The sequence below is a fragment of the Lissotriton vulgaris genome, chromosome 4_1 (genome assembly GCF_964263255.1).
Source record: "Lissotriton vulgaris chromosome 4_1, aLisVul1.2, whole genome shotgun sequence".
In the NCBI taxonomy this organism is placed as follows: domain Eukaryota; kingdom Metazoa; phylum Chordata; class Amphibia; order Caudata; family Salamandridae; genus Lissotriton; species Lissotriton vulgaris.
Window position 1 is genome coordinate 2,070,666,175 of NC_141691.1, and position 25,306 is coordinate 2,070,691,480.

Sequence of the window (25,306 nt, forward strand, 5' to 3'; positions counted from 1 at the left end):
CCGTCCATCCAGAAGCTGGATGAGGTATCCCAAGATTCCTGGAATGCTATGATATCTTAGCTGGTAATAAAGCTAACCCAGGCCTAGTCTGCCCTTTTAGCTCTAGTTCCAGCTACATTCCAGCTGATGATTTTACATGCTGCTAACAAGTCAGAGGTGGGCACCCAAGCCAGGGCCGGCAACAATGGGGCTGGTTGTCAGTCAATTTCCTCGATATCTGACAGAGGAGCGAAGCGGTTACTCAGGACCGGCCCACGACCCTCCTCAGGTCTGTATTCTAACTGGAGATGAGATGCATCCTGGGGTACTGGCTCCCCCCCTTAAGAAGTGTGGGCGTGTATACCCGCCTGATCTTTCCCCTCTTAGTACAGGGCCCATCCCCCTCCTTACCATGGGAAGGCAGTGTACACCACGATTCTCAGCTGGGGGTGGGTAAAAAAAGCCAAAGGGAATTGGTCGCAATTGGGCTGTTTCCAATATTTCTGAGCCATCCCTAAACAGTCTATCAGCCAGATCACAAGTGTCAAAATGTATTATTACGCAGTCCCCCTGAACAATTTTCGCACGCTTCCCAATCCAGCCCACCCTCCTAGCCATGATGATCCTATTTGAGATGTTTGCCCAACCACTACAAGCATCGGCAGACCAGGATCTAGCCTTTACCATTAAATATGAGGCTGATTCAAACTCTCCCTCTTTGAGTGGGGGGGGGGGGGTGCCGGTGAAGATTGCAACTAAAGGGGCAGCTTCTGGGGGTAAATCTATTTTCACTTGACTGCCCCTCACCCTCTTAGTAGGAACTAAGCCAGAGGGCTCTGCCGGTCTACCAAAACTCTCAGGATTTAGTGGGGTTATCTCCAGGTTAGTAGATGTTGTTTGTGGGGCCCGAAGCATATCATCATTCACTTTCTCCACCCCACTACTGGCCTGCACGATGTCGGTTGATCTGGGGGCATTATGATTACCAATCCCCGGCATAGCTATACCCGCTTTAAGAGGTTCAGGGGATGAGATACGTTCACTAACAAGTCTATCAATAAGGGCGCATTTGAGAAGACCAGCAGGGCAGGTGTTCCTGGTATCCACGATATCTTTTGCAATCCCCAGTAGCAGAGGCTCAATTCGTGCCACAAATAGGGCCTCTAGCTGTTCACCCAGAAGATTGTTTGTCCCAGGAGCTGCATTAGCAACATCTTTTCCACTGTCCCGTTTTTTTTTTGTTCCTCTTTGAAACTTGGCCAAAAAACTGGGTGCTCACTGGCGGAATAGATCCTAGAGGAGGACCAGAGGTGGATTGCGTAGAGGATGTGGGGTTTATAATAGTCACCACAGGGTCTAGTGATATGCAATATCCAAAGTGACCTGTGAATTGGAGGAAGTCGAGAGGGGAAGGGGAACCAAGCCCAACTCAAGTTCAGCGATTGCAATTTCCTTAGTAAGAGCCCCCACAGCAGAAGAAAGGTAAGATATAATTGACTCAGAGTGTCTAGGCACCTTAGCCTTCCCCCCCCCCCTCCTCAGAGTTAGTAGCTTTCTTGCGCTTACCCATGAGTAAATGTCAGAGGGGTGACCCAGCCCTACCTCCTCCTGCCCCTGACGGCCACAGACGGCCCACCCTTTGCCCGTGCTTCGCCCGGCGCCGCCCGTGCGCATCCGCGACGCGGAGGTAGCTCCTGGTCTTTATGCGCCTCCGGGCGCGCTGTCAGTGGGCGGTGCAGTCAAAGGAGCTTGGGAGCTGTAGTCTCCCCCCACTGCGGCCGTGCGATGATGCTGGCTGCGGCGGCAGGGGAGACCCAGGAGCGTCTGCAGCGGCGATTCTTCCAGCCGCCAGTCCACAGGTGAGTGCGATTCGCCCCCTTACAGCGTTGTTGTCCCCCTGTGTGTGAAAGTGTTCAGGATGTTTGTGCTGTTCATTTGCACATCACAGCAGCTACTGTCCCTGCTGATTTCACACCTGTCCCCAGGCCTAAATTAGGCTAATTTCTATGGTGTTAGTAATTAAACAATAGGGCAGAGCCCAATACGTCTTCACACCACTGTGAGACATTAGGATGAAAACCCCTCGTTTTTCAATTCAGAATGGCCTGGGGTGGGCCTGGCCCCGCCCACCCCCTAGAACCGGGCCAGACAACAACACTCACTTATTAATTCAATAAACATTAAACATGACTTAACTGACGCCCAAAACATTCCTATAGCTTTAGGGGACTGCAATAATGCGACCCGTCACACTTGTAGGAGTGTGAGGGTTTGTAGCTGTGTTGTGATTATCATTGGCAGTGGCAATGTATAGTGCCAACCGCAGTGCCCCTGACGAGAACCATAGCACCTTTTTTTTTTTTACACAAATTAAGCACTGTCTCCTGGGCCACGGGTGTCTCTCCTGGGCCACTGAAGAAGGCAGCCCCTGCCTGCAAACAATGAGCGGCCCCGGCTCTGGCCCCCGCGATATCTGTCAGAAGGAGGGACAGGGACGCTGCAAAGCCAGGATCCAGGGCCCCCCCAGTGTGAGCGGCAGGGGGTCCAGAGTGAGCAGCAGGGGGGTGGGGGGGGGCAGAGTGAGCAGCGGGGGCGGGGGGCAGTCAGAGTGACTAGCAGGGGGGGCAGAGTGAGCAGCGGGGGGGGGGGGGGAGGGGCACCCTGGGCAAACCTATCCTGCCGGCGCTGCCCCTGTGCACACAGCGCCTCGTTACCCCCGTTCCTCTTTTCATGCAGCGCTAGCAGCACCAGAACCACCGCGGACTCGGAATGAGTCCGTTAGAAGAGCAGCAAAAGACACGGGCAGGGTCCGAGGAGAGAGTGTTACAGGGGCGCGCATGCGCAGTGTGAATCTTGAAAGAGGGGGGGGGGGGGGAGAGGGTGCTGGGATCACGATTACGCTCGAGTGGCCACATTTCAGAATCGTATTTTTTTGCAGTTGTGTACAGTGTGAATTCTGGCAGGAAAAGGAGAACTAGGAGAATAATTTATGTTGCCCCCCCTTTCCTTGAGGGGCACAAACTACCAGCCCCCACCGCGTCTCCCGCTCTCTGCTTGGCCCCTCACGGGCTGACCCCAGAGCCCCTCCTCTCTATTTCAGGCTCAGTCCCTCCCTTGAGCCCTCCTTTGTGAGCAGGAAGCGCACACTCCCTTTCCTCCACTTGCGTGTCCAGGCGCTCTCACTCTAGCGCCCAGAAGCTGCTGCTCGACCTGCACCGAGGGGGAAACTGACCATCCAGCAGAGGGCGCCTTTCACCGCAGAACACTGGTGAGTGACTGAAGGACTTCAGCGTCTGTGCAGCGCTTTATCCCGAGCCGGCGGCCTCTAAGCGCTGCCCGAGGGGCCTGTGGCTCTGCCCAGCTGGTGGCCGGTTTTCCTGCTGTAGCGGATCTGGGCCCATATTCCTGGGCGGAAGCTGCAGCAGCCTCGGGGGGAGTTTAGGGCTCAGAGTGGCCGACTTCAATGGCCAGGCACAGCAAGGGGGGATCCTCTGGACAGGCACAGCACGGGGGGAGGGGGCTCCTCTGTGCAGGCAATGCACACCTGGGACTCCATACAGCATATTGGGAACTCCTTTGAGCAGGCACAGCACGGGGGTGTGGGGCTCCTCTGAGCAGGCACTGAACATGGGGAACACTTCTGAGCAGGCACAACACACGGGGGGAGGGCTCCCCTGAGCAGTCACAGCACGTGCAGGGCCTCCCCTGAGCAGGCACAGCACTTGCGGGGCCTCCCCTGAGCAGGCACAGCACGTTGTTGGGCCTCCTCTGAGCAGGCACAGCACGTTGGTGGGCCTCTTCTGAGCAGGCGCAGCACGTGGGTGGGCCTCTTCTGAGCAGGCACAGCACGTGGGTGGGCCTCTTCTGAGCAAGCGCAGCACATGGGTGGGCCTCTTCTGAGCAGGCGCAGCACGTGGGTGGGCCTCTTCTGAGAAGATGCAGCACGTGGGTGGGCCTCTTCAGAGCGGGCGCAGCACGTGGGTGGGCCTCTTATGAGCGGGGACAGCACGTGGGTGGGCCTCTTCTGACCAGGCACAGCACGTGAGGTGGCTCCTATGAGCAGGCAGAGCACAGAAGTAGGGTTCTTCAGAGCAGGAATAGCAAGTGAGGGGCACCTCTGATCTGACACAGCACATGTGGGGCTCTTCTGAGCAGGCACGGTATGTAGGGGGCTCCTCTGAGCAGGCACAGCACGTGAGGGGGCTCATCTGAGCAGGCACATTACATAGGGGCTCCTCCGAGCAGGCACCTCACATGGGGGCTCGTCTGAGCAGGCATAGCACATGGGGGGCTCTTCTGAGCAGGCACCGCACTTGAGGGGACTTCCATCAGCAGGCACAGCATAGAAGAGGGGTTCTTTAAAGCAGGAACAGCACATGTGGGGGCTCCTCTGAGCAGGTACAGCACGTGGGGGGTGGTCCTCTGAGCACGTACAGCGCGTAGGGGGTTTCGCTGAGCAGGTACAGCAAGTGGGGGGCTCCTCTGAGCAGGCACAGCACATAGGGGGGGACTTATCTGAGCAGACACAGCATGGAGGGCTCCTCTGAGCAGGCACAGCATAGAAGAGGGGTTCTTTAAAGCAGGAACAGCACATGTGGGGGCTCCTCTGAGCAGGTACAGCACGTGGGGGGTGGTCCTCTGAGCACGTACAGCGCGTAGGGGGTTTCGCTGAGCAGGTACAGCAAGTGGGGGGCTCCTCTGAGCAGGCACAGCACATAGGGGGGGACTTATCTGAGCAGACACAGCATGGAGGGCTGCTCTGAGCAAGCCCTGCATGTGGGGGGCTTCTCTGAGCAGGAACAGCACGTGGCGGGGGCTCCTCTAAGCAGGCACATCATGTGGGGGTGCTCCTCCACCTAGGGGTGCTCCTCTGAGCAGGCACAGTAAGTCTGGGTGCTCCTCTGAGCAGGCACAGTAAGTCTGGGTGCTCCTCTAAGCAGGTACAGCACGTGTGGGGGGGCTCCTCTGAGCAGGTACAGCACGTGGGGGGGCTCCTCTGAGCAGGTACAGCACGTGGGGGGGCTCCTCTGAGCAGGTACAGCACGTGGGGGGCTCCTCACAGCAGGTACAGCACGTGGGGGGCTCCTCACAGCAGGTACAGCACTTGGGGGGCTCCTCTGAGCAGACACAGCACAGAGCGGGTGGCTTCTCTGAGCAGGCACAGCACGTGGAGGGCTTCTCTGAGCAAGCACTGCATGTGGGGGCTTCTCTGAGCAGGCACAGCACAGGGCAGGAGCTCCTCTGAACAGGCACATCATGTGGGGGTGCTCCTCCACCTAGGGGTGCTCCTCCACCTGTGGGTGCTCCTCTGAGCAGGCACAGTAAGTCTGGGTGCTCCTCTGAGCACGCACAGCAAGTGGGGGTGCACCCCTGAGCATGCACAGCACGTGGGGGAGCTCCTCTGAGCATGCACAGCACGTGTTGGGCTCCCCTAAGCATGCACAGCATGTGGGGGGGGGGGCTCCCCAGAGTATGCACAGGATATGGTGAGCCTCCTCTGAGCAGGCACAGCACGTGGAAGGGCCTTCTCTGAGCAGGCACAACACGTGGGTGGGCCTTATCTCAGCAGGCACAGAACGTGGGTGGGCCTTCTCTCAGCAGGCATAGCACGTGGGTGGGCCTTCTCTGAGCAGGCACAGCACGTGGGTGGGCCATCTCTGAGCAGGCACAGCATGTGGGTGGGCCATCTCTGAGCAGGCACAGCATGTGGGTGGGCCTTCTCTGAGCAGGCACAGCACGTGGGTGGGCCTTCTCTGAGCAGGCACAGCACGTGAGTGGGCCTTCTCTGAGAAGGCACAGCACGTCGGGTGGGCCTCATTGAGCAGGCACAGCATGTGGGTGGGTCAACTCTGAGCAGGCACAGTACGGTGGGGGGACTCCTCTGAGCAGGCACATCACGCGTGGTGTGAGAAGTTGGCCTGGTGTATGCTGACCACTATTTAAAGTGATAGAGAGAGACACGCACTACTTGTGGTTGTAAGATGAATCCGTGAGAGTGTCGCGTACTGCTGGGGCTTCGCTTTCTGTACCAAAAAGCGTTTACTAAATACTCCACATGCAACTCCTGTTAGGGGTTGTCCCCCTGCGCACAGCGTAAAGAATACCAAAAGGAACTGGTATAATAACGTTTTTTCCAAAACAAAAGTATTCAAACCAAGGTCAACTTCGTTGAACGTTTTAATGACTGACTGTCATTCTTTAAGATTCTCTTTGTTTCAAAACATCATGATTATGATGATCCAGGAATCCCAAACAGTATATACATGATTCTTAAATCAGTCCAAATTAATTTCGGGCATGACTTCTGCCCTTCGTCAGGGGAAAATTCTGTAACAAACAATGAAAAAGATGTACGGTCTGAGAAGGAAGTATCCCTTATAGTCTTCTAACAATAATACACCTAGCTATATTTACAATGATCAAGGTCAACATGCATGACAGCTTTAAGTAGAGATTATGATGAAGGTAGAAATGTATGTATGTATGTATGTATGTATAGGCATTTATATAGCGCACTACTTACCCGGAGGGTCCCAAGGCGCTTCGACCGCTGCAAAACCCTTCCTGGCTTCCCTGAGAGATGGTCCCTTAATGGGTATCTCCAGGGTGAGACCAGGCATCCCCGGCGGTCTGGTGGGGCCGTTAGTGAAGATGAGGCAAGCTAATGCCCAGAGTTGCCGAGTGTGAACGCTGATCAGAGTGGGCACCAAGGCGAGAGAATTATCGAGTCTGCTGACCCTGGTCCAGAAACCTGCCGCGCCGGGAATCGAACCCTGGTCCCGGGCCGTCCTCTGCTCTCGGGTCTGTGAATGTGTGTGAATAGTTGCCGTGAAACGGGAAAGAAAAAACATTAAAGTCATGGAGTGAAATGTTACTAAGTATCAGGGTGCAATTGAAAGCAAATGCCGTGAAATAACTACGAGAAAAAAACAAACGCTGGCGGTATGTGATAAGGTGTGCAAGAGATCCGTGGGGTTACTGCAGTTAAAACAAAACGCTAGCAATAGTTAGTAATAGCATGTAGTAGCCGTTAATAGGGTATGAGCATGCTGGTTCAAAAACGTACGGAAGTCTGTGTAAATTTCTCCCATTGCCGTTGGTCAAAGTATCTGTGAAAAATTGATATAAGATCAGCATAAAGAATAAGCGAGTAGCGTGTGTACTACTTAACATGTCCACGTGAAGGAGGTACTTACTAAACTAAAGTGCCGAAGGACGAATCTTCCCAAAGTTTGTGCCGGCATTCAGTACTGGTGAGAGGACGAGTGTAGATGCTCTATTGATAAAGTTTTACGCTGGCGTTTAACACGAGAGTCATGGACATGGAAAGGGGACTAGATCATAGAAAAATAATCCGCCATATTGGAGTGGTGAAAAAGAGCGAGGGGGGGGGAAAGATACAAATGGGGGGTTATAGCAATGTGCAGAAAAGAAAGCCCAAATAGATGATCAATAAAGATAATCAGAGAAACAGATGACAATTATAAATAAGGTTACATCATATATAACAAAGATACTCCATTCTGTCATTCAGCCCGTAGGTTGCATCGTGCACAGGTACCGTATCCAAATATTCTCTCTTTGGAGCAGTCTGTTCTTGTTGGTGGTGCCTTCAACATGTAGCACATTTTCAAGCACTTAAAATTGCAATTGGGAGACGTTGTGTCTTTTCTGCAAAAAATGTGCAGCTACAGTGGATTTGATATTGTAATTTCTGATGTTACTCTTGTGTTCAAGTATACGGTTCGTATTTTTCGTTCTGTATGGCCAGCATAGCAAAGGCCTCAGGGACACTTAAGTAAATATATGACGTTGGATGTATTGCACGTGGCATTTACTTTCAATTTGATGGTGGTGCCTTTCACAGGATGATGGATGCTGTTGCCTTGTATTGAGTTGTTGCAGTTACTACAGTTGTAGCATGGTATAAAGCCCGTGTATTGAATAGTGTTGGAGTCTGTAATTGGTCGTGTTAGCAGATCTTTGAGGTTGGGTCCTCTGGTATATGAAAAAATGGGTATTTGTTCAAAAAGTCCTCTAAAATCTGGTTCCCTGCTTAGTAGAGGCCAGTGTTTCAGGATAATATTGCGATATCTGTTACTGCTGGTAGAATGTTTAGAGTCTATTACCATACGTTTCAGGTCTTGTTTAGGTTTGGTGGACAAGAGCTCTTGTCTATTGATTGTATCACATTTATTCTTGGCGGTTTCCAAAATTTTTAAAGGGTATTCGCGGTTTGTAAACCTGTTACACATGTCATGCATTTGTTCAGCACACTCTGAGGGCTCTGAAACAATCCGTTTAACTCTCAGTAATTGGGAGAGTGGCAAGTTATTTTTGAGGCTTGATCTGTGAAAACTCGTGTAGCGTAGGATACTGTTTCAATCTGTTTCTTTGCGCTAGAGGGTTGTGGCAAATTTTCCATGTTCCAACAAAACTTTGACATCCACAAAGTTAATTGAACGTTGATTGTATGCCCATGTGAATTGTATACGGTCATCAGTTTCGTTGAGTTGTAAAAATTGGAGGAGAGCATCCACTGTTCCTGACCATAATATAAAAATGTTGTCTATGTAACGAAGAAAAGTTTTACTGTGCTGCAGCCATAGTTGTTGGTTCAAGATGTACTGTTGCTCAAAATGGTGCATGAAAAGGTTAGCATACACAAGAGCTGCACAGTTGCCCATAGAGGTCTCGCTTAACTGTAGGTACCATGTGCCTTTCCATTTGAAATAACTCTGGTAGAGTGTAAACATGAGTAGTTCCATAAGGAATATTTGTAGATTGGGTTTGATGTCAGAATTTAACAGTGCATGTTCGATAGCTTCTATGCCTAGGTTGTGGGGAATTGAAGTATATAACGATTTGACATCTACTGTACGGTCTTTGCTGCGAGGTTCCCCGCGTCCCGACGGCTACGAAGACTGCTGCCCTGACTATCGCCCTGTTTTGGACCCTTGATCCTTGGTAGAGCGAAACGATAGACGAGTCTTCTAGTGACGTCATCGATCATCAATACTGCAGTTAAGTATAAGTGGAGCGTCTCCCAGTCCTTAGTTTGGTTCTTAGTTTAATATCCCTTGGGATAGCTTTGATTTGGAACTTGCAAGTGCCAAAGCCGAAGGACTCGTGTATTCACGAGGCTATCGTATTCGATAATACTTTGAAGTTTGAAGCTAGACTAGAGAGCGAAGATGCCTGGTTTTAGCAGACTTGGAAATTTGTTTTGTCTTGGTTGTAGTAGGGACTCCCGATTGGAGGACTCATGTCCGGTTCCTCCGATTGGAACTCCAACATATGAGCTCTATGTGAAGGATGGCGTAGGCCCTATCACATATAATGAAGTGTGGATCCGATACACCAGAAACGACGGTGTTTTAAAATGGCCCCAATATGGTAGCTTTGACACGGAAATCTTAGATAATTTAGAGGTAAAACTTTTCTAGAAGAAAGCCCGGCCGGCGATGTTTGACTCCTTCCGCCTATGGCACAAAGAAGCCAAACAAAAAGAAATGAAATTAGCGAAGAGGAATAAACGAGGTATGCCAATGGTACAAGCTGCCATTGCGTTTAGGGATAATGAGGAAGAACAAGAAAATGAACAAGCGTCTAGAAGTAAGAAGTTGGCAGTAGACAAATGCTACCCAGTTTTGCCACGTAAAGAACAAGGATCAAAAGAGACACCTGAGAAGGATGCTTTAATGTCCCATTTACTGAATTCACCACCTCCATATGCGCAAAGTGCTACAGCACCACAGCAACCTTTGGTTGTACAACGCCCTATTGTTGGACAACAGGTCCTAATACAAGCACCGTCGCCTCTTCAGCTGGTTTCTACTCTTCCGGCGCAGCCCTCTCAAGGGCCGCTGCCTTTGCTACATACTTCATCTGCTTCTTCTACGACTTCGCCTACTGCTCCAGCTGCTTATCCTAATACTGCCTCTGCTACTACCGCCACCTCTACTTTACATCAGCCTGTCTCTTCTGGCGTTCCTGCCTTTCCGTCAGTCTCCCCTTCTGTTCGACAGAGAATGACCAACACTGTTGCTGGTCTGTTCTCCCCTTTCTTTGGGTCGCCTAACACGACCCCTAGCATGGAACGAAGAAAGTTGCGGAGTCAGCTGCCTGACTATCGAGAGAGGGAATTACTGAATAGATTAGCGCGTAAATGGGTTATCGATACTGCAAGATATGATGAAGAGTCTATTATAGAAGTCTTCCGCCAATGGGAAGCACCGAAGCAGAGATATGTTTTCGAGCAAATGTGCGAGCTTCTCCAGGAAGACCTGGAGGGAAATGATCCAGAGCACGACCTGTCTGAGTTGTGCCGTGTACGGTTTAAGTTTGCAGAAGGTATGATTGTAGGCACCGATGATGAAAGAGCGGTTACAACATTGTTGTCGTATCGGAGTAAAGGGGGTACTTCTAGATCACTATCTGAATGCTATGCACCAGGTTGGAAGAAGGCGCGACAGTATCCCATGAGAGAGGTTCCCCCAGTTTGGAGGGAAGGCGATGCGAATGCTAATCCAGCCATTCCGCCGCATTTTCAGCGTGTGTGGGTACATGTTCCTTGGAAAAGATCTGAGGTTTTGGCTCTAAAACAGACATTGCCTGATCCCCGTAAAAATCCTGCAGGGTATTATAAGGAGTTGTCACAGACTGCAAGCTCCTGTATCATGAATTTAGCCGATGTTGACATGTTGTTTGGAAATGTTGTTCCACAGCCTTTATGGGGAAAGATTCGTCATGCAGATCATGACCAAGAGCTAGGCGATACATGGGCTAATATCGCTGCTGCTGATGCTAGACAAGTTGATGGTGCTAAACCTGAGCCTTTAGTAGCAGAACTCCCTGGTAGGATCATTGCATATATGAAGACTTTAATGCCCGAATTGCGTGTTAATTGGGACAAGTTGTCAGCATGCAAGCAGAAGAAAGATGAAACTGTGTCTGACTTCTTCACGAGATTCGAGGAGACTTTTGTAGATCACAGCGGTCAGGATATGGCTACTGAGGGTGGCCAGAGATTGTTTGTTGACAAATTTGTACATAATTTGCTTCCTGAACTATGTAGCAAGTTGAAGGACTCTGAGAGTGCTTGGGCTGTTTCCACGTCAGCGCAGATTTTAGCTACAGCCCAGTACTACGAGAATAGATGCAAAGATGAGTTAGAGAAGGCAGATAAAAAGACTAAGGAATTGAAAACTAAAGTCCTTCTGCAGCAAGCTTATCCACCACGTACTGCTAGTCAGCACGATTATCAGCAACCCCAGCAGTGTTCGAGGAACTCGCAAAGAAACGAGTCTTCTCAACCACGTTTACAGTATGGGCCAAATCAGTGTGCGTATTGCAGGGAAGAAGGTCATTTCAAGAGCAGTTGTCTGGTCTTGTTACGACGTATGAATGGTGTTTCTGGTGCAAGATGTCGAGGTGTTCAACAGGCTCCTAGAGGTAGGGGCAGTGGAAATTTCCCCCACAATGCTCCTTCTTTCCCGCCTCAGAATTCCATGAATAGTTTTGACCAGCAGAATAATGCGTTTTCCAGGACAGCTCCGTACTATGCTGATGACTACTATGCTGAAAATAAGAATGAGGGTAATGATTGCTAGGACAGCCATGGACAAAGAGAGGGAGTTGTTTCAGTTCCAGTAGATCAGAATGGACCTTATGTCGAGGTGATTACATCAGGTGTGTCAGAGCCTTTTCTGTTGGATACTGGTGCTACAAAGTGTTCTATTATGCACTCAAAACTTCCTGGCGCACCTTTGTCTGGCGAAATGAACGTTTCAGTAGGTTTTTCTGGCGCCCCGGTTAGGAACCCGATTTCTAGTCCTATGTCCCTGTCATGGCTGGATTTTCTGATTAGATGGGATCAGCCCCTAGGGGCCCCTCCAACCCAGCCAGAACGTAATCACATCCCTCCTCAGGACCATCTATCCAGGCACCTGGGTACCTACCTGAGGATGGGGAACTCGCAATATACAAGCTCATATTATTAAAAACACCACTAAATCTATAGGGATACTAAGAATACTCACTGATTACTAAGGATATCCATACCCTACACCACACTCATACATCAGTTAGTCTCGCGGCCACTCAGACCCAGACTGATCTACCTCAGGGCAGACATGACACACAATCCGGTGCGTCTACACATGGGCCTGCAGAACCCAATGCTCTCTTTTCCAAACGATTTACAATCCGGCAGATCTCCACGCCAGTATCCCCCCTGACGCTCTCACTTACACAAGCCACAATCCTGTGGGTATCCACGCTGGTCATCCACCCCAGCGCTCTCACTAACGCCGTATATCAACGACGACCACATTCCTATGAACACCTTCAGATATATGTCTCTTCACTAAGGGTCTGCTACTACAATAATATTATGGGATGGCCGAATTACTTAGTGTCAACAATTCCCTAGCTCATGGGCTCCCTGTTCTCTCTATTTATTCAGACTTACCGGATCAGGGGCAGCATCTGTTCTGGCTGTAACATCTGACTAGGAGAAAAAGGTTACCTATGCTTTGGAACAGAAGACGCTGTTTACAGGATTATGGGAGGGTGTACTACCGTGGTCCCTTAGTTGCAGGTCTCCTCTCTCCCTCACTATTACTTACCTGATCAGGGGTAGCATCTGTTCAAACAGTAATACCTACCAGGAAAGATTACCCTCACTGTATGGGGACAAAGATATACACACTATGTGATTGAGTTATTTCTTGATTTAAGCGCTCCTACTCCCTTCTGATCCATCACTGGCTCAACGGCAACTGGCTAGAAGCCAGGTTAGCTTTATCATAAAAAAACTCATGCACACTAATTCACTAATTAAAATGGGGTCATTTATTGTAACAATAATAAAGCATACATATACAAAACTATGGGGTCTCTATAACTAGCAGTAACTTTAACACACCGCTGAAAGAAAAGGATTAAACATACAATTTATTTGCGGGGTAACAGGAACACACCGCTGAAAGGGAAAAGATTAGACATACAATAGCCTAGGGAATAAGAACAAGATTAAACTGTAAGTGTAAGTGTAACTAATTCAGACTACCTCACCTATTAGAAGGAAGATTTCTCTCTCTGCCTCTGGTGGGATTAGGGCTCTCTCTGTCTCTTCCTCCTTCACCACATCACCACGCCTCTGGTTCAGTTGCTCCAGCTGACAGCCTTCTTTGATGACCTCTGCACTGCTCTCTCTCTCCTCATCTTCAGCAATCGTCTGCCTTCTTTCTCCATTCAAGAACTGCACTCTATTCTGCAGCTCCAGCAGACATTCTCTCTCTCTCTCCAAGCTGAACTGAGCTCCAAGCTAAACTGAGCTCCCAGCTGTTCTGAGCTCCAAGCTGTTCTGAGCTCCAGGCTGAACTGCACACAAGCTGGAATGAACACCACGCTGAACTGAACTCCAAGCTGAACTGACCTCCAAGCTGAACTGAACAATCCTCCTCTCCTGTAGCTCACTAATATGGATTCCTCTCCCCTCATGGAAATTTCCACCAGAGGGCTGCCTCCTACCGAATTCCTGTGCCAGCTCCCAGGCTTCCACGCAACCGCAGTGGCCATCTGCTTGTTACGTCTGGGCCCAAGAGAAAAACACATTTCTCGGATAAGAAGCAGTCCTAACCGGATTTTCCTCTAGCACACAACAGCCTTAACTATAAACTTTACCTTTACCCTGAAAAGCCTCTCAGCTTCATCAAGATGGAGTCCCTCTAGCTCTAGGCCTGTAGGCCTGAAAGGGATGAAATGCCCCTTAGCTCTGCCAGAATACCTACATAAACCATACCAATGTGTCAAGTATGTCAAAGCCAATAGGCAATAGACAGGTCAAAGTCAAGAATAAAGGATCTATCATCATATTAAGCAGCTATCCTCTTCTAGGTCTGGAAGAAAGGGCTTAAAAGGGCCAACACAGGCTAAGAATACCTATACTAGATGTGAGCAAGACTAAGATCTATATCACTGCTAAATAGAGCCAAAAACTCTGCCATAACATTCCCCTTCTGTTGGTCCATGTGAATTAGAAGCACCCCTCATTCTTACAACAGGTTGTGGTGAAAACTTGTTGGGATTTAATCTGTTAAAAAGATGTGACTTTGTACTTTTCTCCTTCGGGAGTACAACTTACCCTGGGTAAGAAAGTGGTTTCTCCAATGTATTTGTCAAGGGACAAACTTCCAACAGAATTGTCTTCTCTTCCAGATGTACTTTGGGCTACCGGATCCGATGATGTGGGTCTTTTGGAAATAGAGCCATATGTTATAACGTTGAAAGCCAATGTTAGGCTGCCACGTATTCCCCAATACAAAATATCTAGCGAAGGTGAAAAGGCATTGTTAGCAATCATTTATGATTTGATTGAGAAAGATGTAATTGAGGAGACAAGAGGCAACATCTGCAATAGTCCTCTTCTGCCGGTTTTAAAGCGTACTGACCCTTCCCAACCACCTGTCTATAGGCTTGTGATTGATCTGAGAGAAGTGAACAAGATTGTTGTGCCACAGTTTCCAGTTGTTCCCGATATCACTGCCCTATTGACTATGATTCCAGCTTCAGCCACTTGGTTCTCAGTGATTGAGTTGAAGAATGCTTTCTTCAGCATCCCGATTGCCGAGGAGAGCAGGGATATTTTTGGCTTCAATTTAGGAGGCCGAAGTTTCCGCTTCAAACGCGCTCCTCAGGGCTACTGTGAAAGTCCATCAATATTCAGTCAGGCTCTGAAATTACAGCTTGACACGATTGTTCTACCTGATGGCGCGACTTTTATTCAGTAAGTAGATGACTTACTAGTCGCTGCAGACACTGAGGAGATTTGCAAACAAGCCACTTTGTCATTGTTGCGTCATTTATGTGATCTGCGCCACAAAGTCTCTCTTTCAAAGTTGCAATATTGTCGACAAGAAGTGACCTACTTAGGTCACCTCTTATCGAAGGAGGGAAGGAAACTGACCCCAGAGAGAATTCAGGCAATTGCAAAATTGAGTGTCCCAAGGACACAGAGAGAAGTGCGTGCTTTTTTGGGCATTACATCATATTGCAGACAGTGGATTCCGAATTTCTCCTTGTTGGCCAAACCTTTGGTGGCATTAACTCGCAAGGATACACCGAAACCCATTCCGTGGTCTGAAGAGTGTCAGACAAGTTTTTCAGAGTTACGTGATGCATTGTGTTCGGCTCCTGTGTTGGGTACCCCCGACTACAGTAAGCCTTTCACGTTGTATGTCCATGAGAAAGAAGGTTGCGCATTATCAGTTCTGACACAGCCTTTCGGGGGCAAACAGCGTCCATGCGCGTACTTTTCGGCAACTCTAGATCCGGTAGCTAAGGCATTGCCAAGTTGCTTGAGGGCCACTGCGGCAGCAGCTGTCTGTATTCGACAGTCTGCTGGGCTAGTAATGAATAATACGCTGATTGTCATGGTCCCACATGCAGTAGACATTTTGAAGTAATCAGGGTTCCCAAGGCCTACATGCTCCGTAGATAACCCACTTACATTCAAGAACTGTTGGCACGGAAACTGTAAAATTCAAAGAACAAGTTTATTAAGACCCCATGGGGTGGTGGTACACTCATACAGCACCCTTCGGTAATGCAAGAGGCATCACACCGAACATCGGTGTGACTCCGTCTTTTATACAGTTTTCAGGTAATAAAGATAGGCGGCACAAAGTTACAAGACATTATGTACATATATGGTCATGTTTTGGAACACAGCCAGCTCATTGGAGGGGGTACAACTCCGCTGGTCAGTTTGGCGGCACATTCCTGAGGGGTGACTGGTCAGTGGGGACTGCGCATGTACGAAAAAATAGCCTGTTGCTGGGCAAACTGAAGTGGTCAGTGGTACGGACAACGGACTAAAGGGCATGCTTGCCACGAGGCCGCTTATGATCTAAGATGGCCGCCGTAACATTCAAAATGGCGTTTTCGTATATAGCCAAGTTAAGAAAGAAAACGTGTAGTTTCAGCTAATCGCTAACGCGGCCATGTCAATTACGACAGACGACCCTTTTAGCGTTTAGCTGAAGCTACCTCATAGTGAACATAATCAGGATGTTCGTCCTCAATATCTATTAGCATTATTTGCCTCACTTCTTTATGAAGCATCATTTTGTCATGAGCAAGAGCTCGTCTTGATGGTACACAAGCTGATAAACACATAGAACATAAAGCTGGGCCACATTGAATACATAAGCACACAAAGAACAGTACCCCTACAATGATACATAGAATCGTTAACAGTTTCCAGCCCCAAGCAGTAAGTATTGACCAGAACCATCCTGAAAGTGTCCAAGTTCCATTGTCCGGGTGTATTTCAGCTGCTATTTTATGCAGCTTTGATATGGCGTCATAAACAGATGGTGAATTGTCAGGTATGTACACACAGCAGCTACTTCCGATAATTCTGCATGCCCCCCCACGGTCAGCTAAAACTACATCTAACACCATCCTATTTTGGAGCGTAACGATCCTAGAAATCTGGAGTTCCTCAGTAATATTCCCAAGTGCAATGGCAGTATCATTTGCTACAGCCTCAACAACACGTGTCAATCGTCTTATTTTCCGACTGTTCAACGCGGCCCCCACAAAGGAAAACAGTCCCAAATTGAAGTCCACATACTGCTGCAAGGCAGTATCAGTCTGGTCGATGTCATCCAGAACAACAGTCCGCTTAACTCTATTCAGGACTAAATCGTGATACAAGACATAGTCGTTATGATACATCGGCGGGGCAATGAATACAGGGGGTAGTACAAACGATACATAACACGTGCCTAACCATCCCAACGGAAGTTGATGATAACCCTTCGTTCCACAAATAAAATACGTATTGCGAGATGCTACAAACGAGATGCCATTGGGGCTATCAAAAGTAAGTGTGGTATTGCATTCACTTTTCCCTACCGGAATCGAACCTTTATTTCTTATACACAAATCGGCTTTAGTAGCAATGACATTAATGACATGTGAGCTGGATAAATTGATATTTCGTTGATTGCTGTACACACGCGGGGCAGATATGTTATCGGGCCGGTACTCCTCCCATTCAAATCGAGTACCCTCAGCCCGTGGAAACCCATCCTTGTCATGGAAACATATTTTATTCAAACGAAAAAGCACACCCCCCTTTCGTTGGCCATCTCAGAGTAAAGAGGAGGGTGTACCAGGCATTGCAGGATCCATTATGTGAGAACGGGAGTGGAATGAGTGGGGTGCCCCCTTTCTTCTGGTGCCCCGGCAACATCCCACACACCCAGCAATTGGACGTATTAGTCATATTATGCGTGTGATGGAGAATCTGGATAAAACTATTGTTCAGATACGTTTGCCGATGCCGTTCTTCATGGTAGGGTATGGTAAAGTGAAAATGTTCAGATGGAGCCGAGGTAGTCGGCAGCAAATGTTCACGTGCAGGTACCACAAGTTCAACTACCCAGGCTATTACAGCTATCACCACAATAGTGAAGACAAAGAGAATGGCACCTAATATTCATTTGTCTCGTGATGCAGAAGACGCCATAGTTCAGAAAAAGTTCTTACAAAGTCTCAAATAGTTCAAATTGTTCACAAAGTCTCAAATACACATGTGTGTATATCTAAAAAAGAAAAATACGGTGCTGAGCTCCGAGGTAGCCGTTGTTTTCTTCTCCGGGCCAAGACGGGTGTCGCTACACTTGGCAGAACTGATCCCCCCCCCTTGGAATTCCCGGTCTCCGTTTCACAAACCCCAGAGCGGTAACCAACCAGTCATGAAAAAACCAAAAAATCTTCTTATCGTGGCCGCAGATTGTAACGCTCTCGTCCGGCAACAGCGTGGTCCGGGAAGGCTCCCTCAACTTCGGCCGACGTCACAGCTGGGCTCTTTTCTTTCTCCAGAATCTCTTTGTAGTCGGTCAACACAGCAGGATTCACCAGATTAGGAGAGACACGACGGCAGTGTGTCGAGTGCACCCACCGCTTCCTGTTGGTCACTCGTACAGCGGTCCGGGTCGCCAGGAGGACCTGCTCGGGGCCCTTCCACCTCGGCTCCAAACTGCTCGCCCTCTCAAACGAACGAATCATGACATGGTCGCCGGGGCGAAGATCATGGCCCTCTCCAGTAGAGTTGTCAGGGAGCGCTTCTCGGACCTGTTGATGAATAGAAAGCAAATCATTTGTTAATCGTGCCAAATAATCATTCATCATTATACAAGGCACATCATGTATCAATCGCGGCTTGGGCACCCCCCAGATATTTATAGGGCGACCAAACACCACCTCATATGGTGTGAGGCCAGTTCGTGAATGGGGTACTGATCTAAGAGAGAGCAGTGCTAGCGGCAAAGCATCAGGCCACTTCAACGACGTGGATGCCACAATCTTGGCCAATTTGAGTTTTAACGTAGCATTGTACCGCTCAACCAGACCTGCCGACTGAGGGTGGAACACAGCGTGAAACTTCTGCTGAATCCCTAACCCCTTCAGTACATACTCCACAATCTTCCCAACAAAATGAGGCCCATTATCGCTCCACAAAAATTTGCAAACTCCAAAGCGAGGAAAGAATTCCTTAAGCAACACCGTAGCCGTTGTTAGGGCTGTATTGTCTTTCGTGGGGAAGGCCTCAACCCATTTGCTAAAGGCACATACCACCACTAGGACGTACTTCAGGTTGTTGCAGCGCTCAAGTTGGATATAATCCATTTGGAGTACCTCAAATGGTGCAGAGGGTGGAACGAACCCTCCTTTCGGAGTATGGGTCCCTTTTCCAGGATTGTGTTGTAAACATACCAGGCAGGTCTGCACTACTCTCTTGGCAGTATTAGCAATCTCGGGATGCTCCCAGACTCGTGTTAACAGTCGAGTGATTGCAAGAGCTCCCACATGCGCCAATCCGTGTGTCATCTGGACCATCGCCTGCAAGTAAGCTGCAGGCAATTTCCATTTTTCCATGTCCTTGCTTCTCCAACAACCTTCATCATCTAGTACCCCATCTGCTGCCCATGCCGCAAGTTCTGATTCAGTAGCTGATTTCTGAATATCCAAGATTTCTGCTCTAGCATCGCTCCATCGCTCAGCCTGTGATTGTGTCACATACATGGGGGAGTCAGTCCGAGACATAGCCGTTTGTCTCGCTATACTGTCTGCAAAGGCATTTCCTTGGCCCACTTTATCGGTAATCTTTTTATGGGCGCTACATTTTATTATCGCTACTTTCTTTGGGCAAAGCAACGCGTTTAAGAGATCACGCACCAGTTCTCCATGCATGATATGTACTCCGTGAGAAGTCAAAAACCCACGCTCTCTCCAGAGTAGCCCGAAGTCATGTGCTACTCCGAAGGCGTACCGGCTGTCTGTGTATATGTTCACACATAGGCCAGCACTCAATTCGCAGGCTCTTGTTAAAGCTATCAGCTCTGCTGCCTGAGCCGATTTCTGTGGTATTCGTGCTGTTTCTACCACTGTCTTAAGTGTCGTGATCGCATAGGCTGCGGAAGTCGTACCATCTGGCAGCCTCAAACACGATCCATCAACCCACAGTTCCCCATCCACATCTGGAAGTGGCATATCCTGTAAGTCAACACGACCCTTTGTCTGTTCCTCGGTCAGGAAAACACAGTCATGATGTTTTTCTTCCTGACCCTCCTCGATCGGATAGGGCAGTAAAGTGGCAGGGTTCAGGGTAGCGCATCTTTTCAGTGTGATATGTGGCGCCAAAAGTGTAAGCTCATACCCTGTTAGCCGTGCACTCGTAAGATATTGGGTCTTTGTTTGATTTAACAGAGCATCTACTGCGTGGGGAACTAACACCAACAGTTTGTGTGATAACACTATTCCCTCACTCTGCCGTATGGCTACTGCTGTTGCTGCCACTGCTCGGAAACACCCAGGCAACCCTCGTGCTACAGGATCAAGAATGGCAGAGAAATACGCACATGGTCTCTGCTTATCCCCGTGTACTTGCACTAACACTGATAACGCGCACCCATCGTTCTCGTGCACGTACAATGTAAAAAGTTTTGTGTAGTCTGGTGTACCTAACACGGGTGCAGAACAAAGGGCCTGTCTCAATTGTTCAAAAGCGTTCTGACATTCATCTGTCCATTCAAGGGGAATTGGTGTAGCTTTGGACAGTAACGCTAGCAAAGGTTTTATAATGTGCAAAAACCCCATGATCCACTGTCTGCAGAAAGACGTTAACCCTATGAAGGCACGTACATCTCTCTGTGTGCGGGGGACTGGTGTATCTAAAATTGCTTGAATTCGATCAGATGTTAATGCACGCCCCTCCTTAGACAAAAGATGACCGAGGTAGGTCACCTTGGGTCTACAGTATTGGAGCTTTTTCTTCGAAACCTTATGATTGTTCTGTGCCAGAAAAGAAAGCAACGCAATTGTACTTTCTTCACATTGTGCGTAAGAGTCTGCAGCAAGCAGAAGGTCATCCACGTACTGGATAAGGACAACGCCAGTCTGTAACTCAAAGGAATCAAGCTGTCTTTTCAAAGCCTGGCTGTAGATACTCGGGCTCTCAGTGTAACCTTGGGGAACACGACAAAATCTATACGATTTATTATTTAACGTGAAGCCAAACAAATATCTGCTATCAGGATGGACAGGGATGGAAAAGAACGCATTTTTCAAATCAATTACACTAAAGGTCGTGGCCGTTGGTGGCACCAATGTAAGCAAGGTCGTAATGTCGGACACCACCGGGTATTGGGGAATGACAATTTTGTTAATCTCTCTCAAGTCAATAATAAACCGATAGACTTTGTCGTCAGTATCTCTCTTAAGGATCGGAAGAATAGGGCTGTTACAAACATTATAAGGAACCTCCTCCACCACCCCGGCCGTTATCAAATCCTGAACAATGTGTGTCAAGGCAATTTCACCTTCTCTCGAAATCTTATACTGTGGTACTCGGGGTAGAGAGGCCCCCTCCTTAACAGTAATGTGAATAGGTGGAATACGCATCTCTCCCACATCCGTATCTGAGGTCGCCCATAACGTGTGCGGTAGAGAGGCCAAAGCTGGAATGTCTAATATAGTGCAAAACCTATCTGAGTCAGGATAATTGTCATTCAGGATAACCCGCACTCCCTCAGGGGCGCACCGTATCGTTGCTCGAAAATATTTAAGCAAATCAATGCCCAGGATATTATCTGGTGTATGGGGTGATAACAAAAATTGACCAAAACTGAAAAATTTGTCAAGACATAGTGCAAGGGGTTTTGACAATGGGCTAGGGGAGGGTGTGCCATCAAACCCTACACATGTTATCATTTCGCCAGACAGGGGAGCACTCGGAACCAAGTTTTTCGACAAAGCGCTACGAGTAGCCCCTGTGTCGACTAGAAATTGATCAGTAGAACCCAGAATACCCGCTGTTACATATGGACCCTTCTGATCTACCGGCACTTCAATTGATTCCGTACCCCATCCTACGCAGTCCTATGCATGCACATAATCCTGGTGCTCCACATTCTCACCCTCCGATATTTGATATTGATTTCGTCTATCAAAAGTGTTTCGTTTGTCCTGGCCACGGCCCCTTTCCTCAACCCTTCCACGATCACCTCCGCCACCTCTCGCCCCCGTATAACTGCCTCTCGACGTACCGCCTCCTCGACCACGCTGACTACGCTGCTCACGAAGTACCGGACAATCGTCAGCCCAATGCCCAAACTCTTTACAATAGGCACATTGATCCTCCGCTATATCCGTACGACCATACGACGTATTTCCTCCACCTCGTCTACCTCTATCATTCCCTCTACTCTGTGTTCCCCGAACCTGCGCCAACATCACCTTCGTTTTCAATTCTTTCGCCTTCTTATCAACACTTTCTTTAGCCTCCAACTCCTGCCGCTCATAATACTGAGCCATAGTTAACAAAGACGCAGGGGTCGCCGTGGCCCAGGAACTTTCACTCTATTTCAATCGCTTTGCAATCTCCGGTAGGAGATTAGCCACATACTTATCTACAAACAAATGCCGACCCGTATCGTCTGTTAGAGATTGACCACTGTAATCATGGAACGCCTCCTCGAAACGTGTAAAGAAATCTGAAACCGTTTCATCAGGCTTTTGTTTACACGAAGCTAACATGGTCCAATCAATCTTTTTAGAAGGAACAAGCGTTTTTAGTTTAATCAAGATAGCCGCCGGAAGGTCTAAAATCAACTGACAAGGCTTACATGCCGGTTCCCTATCTAAATTGGCAGCATTTATTTCTTTCCATGTCCCCCCGAGTATTGTTTCATCATTATTTTTACGAATTTGTCTCCACATATCGGGTGGAAGAATTAACCCAAAAAACAAATCTATGTCGACAAGAGTCATCACACAAGACGAAATGGCCCCTTCCACCCCTTCATAAAACGCCGCCGGATTTTTCCGAAGGTCAGGTAAAGAATTTTTCAATGCCATAACATCTGCTCTATTCCAAGGCGTATACACCCAGTTATATATAAAATATCCCTTCGCATCCTTTGACAATTTATCATCATCTGTACCTTCCCCTTTTGGTGGAACATACAAAGGTGCGGCTTCACGCATAGGCATAACATGCAGTGCAGAACTCTTATCTGAACCCCGGAGCGAACACTCTTTAGACCGCCCGTTAGACTCCAGCTCGGACTCCTGTTTCTTTTTCCGCTCCTCCCGCAATCTGGTGGTTTCATCTCGCAGCTGGATCAGTTGCTTGAAAAGGTCATCAACATCTGCAAGATCAAATACACCTTTATCCAAATTCTCACGATGAACTGACACAGCCTTAGATTCTAACGTATCTGAAAAGTGACGATATGCAGTAACAACTTCATCTGCCAAATTAGCCAGGAAATACAGTAATTCTTTGTCTGTCCATGTACCCCTTTCCTTAACAACGTCAGCCTGGGAAACAAAATTCGTATTCACTTTACGAGCCCAACTACGTAAATGTGCGGACCTCTCCGCAGTAAACCTGAGACCAGATACCCCCTTCTTTCCAGGCTTATCCTGTCCATCATCCTCCGAATCTGCAGCTGGAGCCGTAGGCGAAACGTACGGAGGCGGTGACCAATCTAGCAACGAAAAATCATCAATTTCATTATTAAGGACAGGATAAAGCGGTCGGCGAATAGGAAATTGACCAGTCGTTTGCAATTTACGTTCCCGTTCCTCCCTCTCTTTCGTCTCCTGAGCCTCTTTTTCCTCAAGCTGTAAAGCCTTATCCCGAGCAGCCTTGCGCTGCTCTTTGTCCGCCAAGGCAACTTCACGTTTCATTCGCTCGCGCACCGCTTTCTCCCACATTCGCACACAATCAAACATATTTTGTCTAGACCTGCGTTGAAACAAACATTGTTCCACAAACTGTACTTTACGTAAATCGAACGACCCATGTAGAGGCCATTGCAATTCGGGATCAGATTTGGTGTACTTATGCCATAATTTGCTGTACATTATAGGGGGAAGGCCAAATTTTATATACATATCCCTGTTTGGTGTTCCTTCTGGGGGAGCCGGCTGTGCTTCTGCTAACCTAATTGTGGTACCATTTCCAAGACAGCACATCCCTCGGAGTGTGCTTAAAACAGGCATGTTCAAAAAGTATCACGAAAGCGTGACACCGTATAAAATGGCACTTACAGTACTTCACACAAATGTGCCGCTCAGTGGAAAAACAACAAAGTTAGAGAAACATCTCTACATGCCTGCCTATGTGAAGTGCACTACACATATAAATTCAAGATTCACAAATTCACAAACGTTAGCTAACTCAAATCAAAATCATAGGTCATAGGACTCTGGCAAGCGTCCGAAGACTTCCTTACCGATCACAGATCATAGAACTTCAGTAAGCGTCCGAAGACTACCTTACCGAACACAAATCATAGAACTTCAGTAAGCGTCCGAAGACTACCTTACAGAACACAAATCATAGAACTTCAGTAAGCGTCCGAAGACTACCTTACCGAACACAAATCTTACCCAAAATCTCAAATGTCCAGATTCCAACTGCCAAGGTCTTGTGATCAAATCAGCCAAACGGCACTTTCCCAGCAACGCAGACGATCGAAAACTCAGTCGGAGACCGGCGCCACCTGGAAGGTCAGATCGGAAGGAAAGGAAGAAACACCGTGGGTGCCAAGACTCGGGTCACTCAGTGGCAGCGCGCGTCCATGGCGAGTTTTCAAGCCTTCGTCACGACCTCTCCTTCGGGCATCCGAGTCGCCGATGAGTCCCTTCGTGGTCGCCAATTTGAAGTAATCAGGGTTCCCAAGGCCTACATGCTCCGTAGATAACCCACTTACATTCAAGAACTGTTGGCACGGAAACTGTAAAATTCAAAGAACAAGTTTATTAAGACCCCATGGGGTGGTGGTACACTCATACAGCACCCTTCGGTAATGCAAGAGGTATCACACCGAACATCGGTGTGACTCCGTCTTTTATACAGTTTTCAGGTAATAAAGATAGGCGGCACAAAGTTACAAGACATTATGTACATATATGGTCATGTTTTGGAACACAGCCAGCTCATTGGAGGGGGTACAACTCCGCTGGTCAGTTTGGCGGCACATTCCTGAGGGGTGACTGGTCAGTGGGGACTGCGCATGTACGAAAAAATAGCCTGTTGCTGGGGAAACTGAAGTGGTCAGTGGTATGGACAACGGACTAAAGGGCATGCTTGCCACGAGGCCGCTTATGATCTAAGATGGCCGCCGTAACATTCAAAATGGCGTTTTCGTATATAGCCAAGTTAAGCAAGAAAACGTGTAGTTTCAGCTAATCGCTAACGCGGCCATGTCAATTACGACAATTTTGCTAAACAGAACAAGGACACAGCATTTAACTAGTGCTCGATTGTCAAGTTATGAGCTGACACTGTTAGCGAGTCACATACACATAAAGAGGTGCGACACACTGAACCCAGCCACGTTATTGCCCATTCCAGTAGAGACAGATGAGGTCGAAGAACATGACTGCTGTTTTAGGACAGAAGAAGAGACAAGAGGGAGAATAGATTTACAGGGCACTCCTCTTTCTGAATGTAACTATACTTTATGGGTTGATGGTTCGTGTTTCAAGTTGCCGAATGGTGATACGACTGCAGCATACACTGTGACAACTTTGCATACAATTGTTGAAGCTGCACGTATCCCCCACAATTCCGCGCAAGCAGCAGAGTTGATTGCACTTACAAGAGCAAGTGTGTTGGCGAAAGGGAAACGAGTGAATGTGTACACAGACAGCCAATACGCCTTTGGCGTGGCTCACAGTTTTGGACGATTGTGGCGTGAACGTGGGTTCCTGACGTCACACGGTACCAAGATCCAAC

The 25,306-nt window shown here is 48.4% G+C and overlaps 1 protein-coding gene across 1 annotated transcript in view; it reads left to right on the forward strand.

The window, feature by feature from the left end:
* The first annotated feature begins 2,862 nt into the window (after positions 1 to 2,862).
* Positions 2,863 to 25,306, forward strand: part of LOC147725033 (uncharacterized) — a 228,786-nt gene continuing 206,342 nt past the window's right edge. Inside the window, exon 1 of the mRNA XM_086966496.1 lies at positions 2,863 to 3,247. The gene's annotated coding sequence lies outside the window, so the exon portion shown is untranslated. The remainder of the gene's footprint in view (positions 3,248 to 25,306) is intronic.